This window comes from Sus scrofa, chromosome 3 (assembly GCF_000003025.6).
Source record: "Sus scrofa isolate TJ Tabasco breed Duroc chromosome 3, Sscrofa11.1, whole genome shotgun sequence".
In the NCBI taxonomy this organism is placed as follows: domain Eukaryota; kingdom Metazoa; phylum Chordata; class Mammalia; order Artiodactyla; family Suidae; genus Sus; species Sus scrofa.
Genome location: NC_010445.4, coordinates 46,763,777 through 46,768,672, shown reverse-complemented (window position 1 = coordinate 46,768,672; position 4,896 = coordinate 46,763,777). Strand labels below are relative to the sequence as shown.

Here is a 4,896-nt window from a genome sequence, read left to right as displayed (position 1 = left end):
GTGAAAACCTGTCTTATGAACTAAAATATAGTTTAACTCTAAATCATAAACACAATTATCTGTAACATATTAACCAGGGCCTTTTCCTATAATAAACCTACATTGCAAACACACTGAAATTACTCTCTTGGCTTAAAGGTTACATTTGCTAAGAGAATAATAAGAAATTCAAGCTTGACTGATTTACCATGCGGTTGTTTCAAAGACTCACCTCTTGTTTTATTAATAATTTGTTTGCATTTACCCCCAAGTCCCTTGTCCATTCTCTTCAAAGGCAACCACTCCAGTGCGTTTAATGGGTATCTTTTTACATGTGATTTTGCATGCATGCTTTTTATTATTATTATTTATTATTATTATTATTTGTCTATTTTGGGGCCGCACTCATGGCATGTGGAGATTCCCAGGGTAGGGGTCAAATTGGAGCTGTAGCCGCTGGCTTACACCACAGCCACAGCAATGCCAGATCTGAGCCTCATATGTGGCCTATGCCACAGCTCATGGAAACACCAGATCCTTAACCCACTGAGTCAGGCCAGGGATCACACCCTTGTCTTCATGGGTACTAGTTGGGTTTGTTAACTGCTGAGCCATGATGGGAACTCCTTTTTTTTTTTTTCTTTTTAGGGACACACAGGTGGCATATGGAGGTTCCCGGGCTAGGGGTCAAATCAAAGCTGCAGCTGCCAGCCTACACAACAGCCACAGCAATGCGGGATCCGAGCCATGCCTGCAACTTAACACCACAGGTCACAGCACTGCCAGATCCTGTGAGGAAGGCCAGGAGTTGAACCCAGGTCTTCATGATAATAGTCAAGGTTTATTACCTCTGAGCCACAACAGGAACTCCTGTGTGCATGTACTTTTAACTGATGTAAATAATACTGCTTCTTAGTTTTTCCACAGCAGGATGTTCTGAGGATCCATTCCTGGTGCCCTGTAGCTAACCAGCTGCTTCTGACAGCTCTCAGGTGCTCTGTGGTCTGCCTCCCCACATTTTATCCTTCACTCTACCAGCTTGGTACCAACTTCCAACCACCATAAATAATGCTACAGTCAGGACCAGCAACAGCATTTGCAGGGCCCACTGTAAAATGAAATGCAAGGTCCCTCTTTCAAAACCATGGAGAATTTCAAGATGGCAACACAGAGCACATCCACAGACCTGGCTCTGGCTGCAGTGAACATCCTTACCTCTCTCCCTAAGGACCAATTCGGGAATATCTTTGGAAGAGTTACTTAGGAGCAAAATTACTGGATCGCAAGGTACATATACTCTTACTCTAAGTACTGCCAGGTGGTCTCCCTAATCTTTTATTTTTTTTCCATAGATTTACTTTTTATTGAATTTGTTAAATTTACAGAGTTCTTGCACTACCAAACCATGCCTGAGAATTCAAAGAAAGGAATGGTATAATGGACAGCCTCATCCACCCATCAGACAACATATTAAAATTTGATTCATGCGCATTTTGATAATTTCACTATCTTTTTTTTTTTTTTTGCTTTTTATGGCCCCACCTGTGGCACATGGAAGTTTCTATGCTAGGGGTTGAATCAGAGCTGCAGCTGTCAGCCTACCCCACAGTCATAGCAACACAGGATCCAAGCCACATCTGTGACCTACATCAGAGTTCCCAGCAATGCTGCATCCTTAACCCACTGAGCAAGGCCAGGGATCGAACCCACATCCTAATGGATCCTAGTTGGGCTCGTTACTGCTGAGTCACGATGGGAACTCCCACAATCTTTTAAAAGTTATAACAAGGGTTGGAATTTTTAAGTCTCCTGCAGGTCTTCAGGTTTCTAGGACAGTATGCCATTAATAACAGTTCCACATATTCATCTCAGTTCATTCCTCAATAACATAACCCCAACAAAATTTTGCTGGAAAAGAATGCATACTTTTGAGGAAAAACATGTGGCTCAAGATCAAAGAGGATTTTTTATTAAAAGATTGTTGGTTTCCAAAGGAAATCTTCAGATTAACCAAGAATCCTCTGTTTCTCAATCATTCAATTTCTCCTTAGCTGGCTCAGCTACTCACCCAAATATATCAGAACACAGCCCTCCTGCCTACCACCTCAAGTAACACCAACATCATTGCCCAGATAGGGTTGGCAAGTCCTGTCAGGGGAAACTCTTACCCTCCTAGAAGCATGATTCTGGCACTGACACCGTTATGAAGACTCAACTCCTAGAGGAAAATGCTCCCTAGTTTTACTCACCCATTTGCTTCACTCTTGCCAGTAGCAAAGGCTGCAACTCCTGCATTTGGCAAAGGGACTTATCATAGAGAAACCCAGACTCTGCATCAAGTGGTCACACGTGCCACTTTGATATAGTTTGACTGAACCAAAGATACAAAACTAGGAAGTCACCAGACTATCTCAGCAGATGGAAATACTTTTCAGTAACCCTGGGTAACTTCCTGACGTCCCTTTTCAGGACTAAAAGTTACTGGATAGTTTAAGCAGTAATTAGTAAAAACAGAAACGCTACGTCACCTGTCTTTCACCCCTGACTCTCCAAATGAACAACACACACACCAGAAGGTTGATAACAGAACTATGCTGGAACAATCACTGTGTCTATAGAATGTTCAATACCTCTGGGCACAAGGGCATCTGGAATTCTTGTCAAAGATGATGCAAGATCCACGAAACATAAGGACAGGTCAGTGAATCTGCTCTTTCCACCGAAGTTTACTGCACAGCTTAGACCCAACTAGAGGAGGCTTTAGTAGCACCTGAAGCAGAGCCCCTGCATCCACTGCCCTTTACAGCAAAGGCTACTTGGCTCCACCCTAGGGACCGGCAAATTCACGAGACATTTCGCAATTCTAATGCATATGATAGGTTACTTAACCAAAGCAGTATGCTCTGTCAAAAAGCTTAATTCAAGGCAAAGCAAAAAAAAAAAAGCAAAAAGAAAAAGCCTTAATATGGAACACAGAAAAAGCCCTACCTACATAAAAAAACTACTAAAAGAAAAAAGATTATTCCCACCCCTGCCCCTTTTCCCATTTGGTGGACCCAAGTTTGGTTGAATTTAATTTGTGGTTACCTCAGCATACAACTCAAAGTTTAAATTATAAATCACAGCCCTATACAGATGATCTGAACCCATCAGTTCCTTTGAGAGGGGAATGTTCCAGGAAGTCTAACATAGCCACAGCCCCCTACAGAGTCCTGCTGATGTATGGGGCACAGGATGGGTTAATTAAGGTCACCAAAATCTTCATCTTTTACAACAGATCAGACAGAACACAGATCAGCTGACCTTCTGCAGGATTTCTGGTAGGAATCCAGCAGAGCTGGTTTTAAGTTTCACACACCAACACTTTATAGCGAAGTCCACAATGAGTGCAGCAAATCTGAGGTAGTCAAGCCTTACGAAGGCTCAGTATTTCTGGCTTTCTACATACTTGGCAGTGGACCGCAGGGGTGGGAAGTGTGTATCACTGTAGATTTCTGGTGGACCTTGTGGTCAACCTGGTCCCAGGAGGCCTATACCTGCTACTAGTTACTGTCGGTTCTGGGGTTTCTGAAACAACTACTGAAGCAGGAGGTGCTTGTACGGGAGCTGTTTTCTTCCACTGACGGAAAGACTTTCCTTCACCACCTCCGCCTTCTTCCTACTCATCACCCGGATCTTCTCTCTTTCCATTTTCATCTTTCTTTTCACTTATTTGCATTGCTTGAACTCTTAGGCCAGTGTAACCAACATCTTTTTGCTCAAAAATCTTTCCACTCATCTTCCTCCTTTGTCAAAGCCTTGGTGGTGGGCCTGGGGCCTGCGTCCCCTGTGGTCTGGCATCCCCTATGTTTGCACAGTCACCCAGCCAGGCACTGTGCGCGTGCCCTACTGCCCACCCGCCCACCAAACTTGAGGCTTGGCTGCTCCCACTGGTGATGCCCACTGCACCTGCGGCCCTTGCCACCTGATTGCTTGGCTCTTTCTTCTTCTTCTTGTCAGTCTCAGTGAAGAGATAGCACCAGCTCCGATCCTCTGTCTCAGCCATGGCTGCTGCCTTCTCCGCCAGATGGGTGGGGCTGGCAGCTGGCAGCCCTCGGGGCCTCCCTACTCTTTTTTTTTTTTTTTTTTTTTTTGTCTTTTTGCCATTTCTTAGGCCACTCCCACGGCATATGGAGGTTCCCAGGCTAGGGGTTGAATCGGAGCTGCAGCCACCAGCCTACTCCACAGCCACAGCAACACACGGGATCTGAGCCACATCTTCGACCTACACCACATCTCATGGCAACGCCGGATCCTTAACCCACTGAGCAAGGCCAGGGATCGAACCCACGACCTCATGGTTCCTAATTGGATTCATTAACCACTGAGCCACGATGGGAACTCCAAGGGGCCTCCCTACTCTTAAGGGAGTTCCCTGCACATTACTAGTTGCTTTTTCCTCGCTGCTTTTAAGATTCCCTCTTTTAACTTTTTCCATTTTAATTACAGTATGTCTTGGTGTGGACCTTTTCCCACTCATCTCATTTGGGACTCTCGGTGCTTCCTAGACCTGGGTGTCTGTTTCCTTCCAGGTTATGGTAATTTCAGTTATTACTTCTTCAAATATGTTCTCTTCCCCTTTGTCTCTTTCTTCTCATTCTGGAAACCTCATAAGGGGGATGTTAGTATACTTAGTATTTTCCATAAGGTTTCTTAAACTGTCCTTGTTTTTAACAAAATTTTTTTTTTTCTGGTTCACCGTGGGTGATTTCCACAACTCTGTTTTCCAGTTTACTAATATGTTTCTCTGCATCATCTAATCTATTGTTGAACCCTTCCAGTGTATTTTTTTTTTTTTTTGGTCTTTTTGCCATTTCTTGGGCCACTCCAGTGGCACATGGAGGTTCCCAGGCTAGGGGTTGAATCGGAGCTGTAGCT

General features: G+C 44.3%; 1 pseudogene; it reads right to left on the bottom strand.

Annotated features, from left to right (window-relative positions):
• On the bottom strand, positions 3,322-4,024 carry LOC100524981 (annotated as a pseudogene).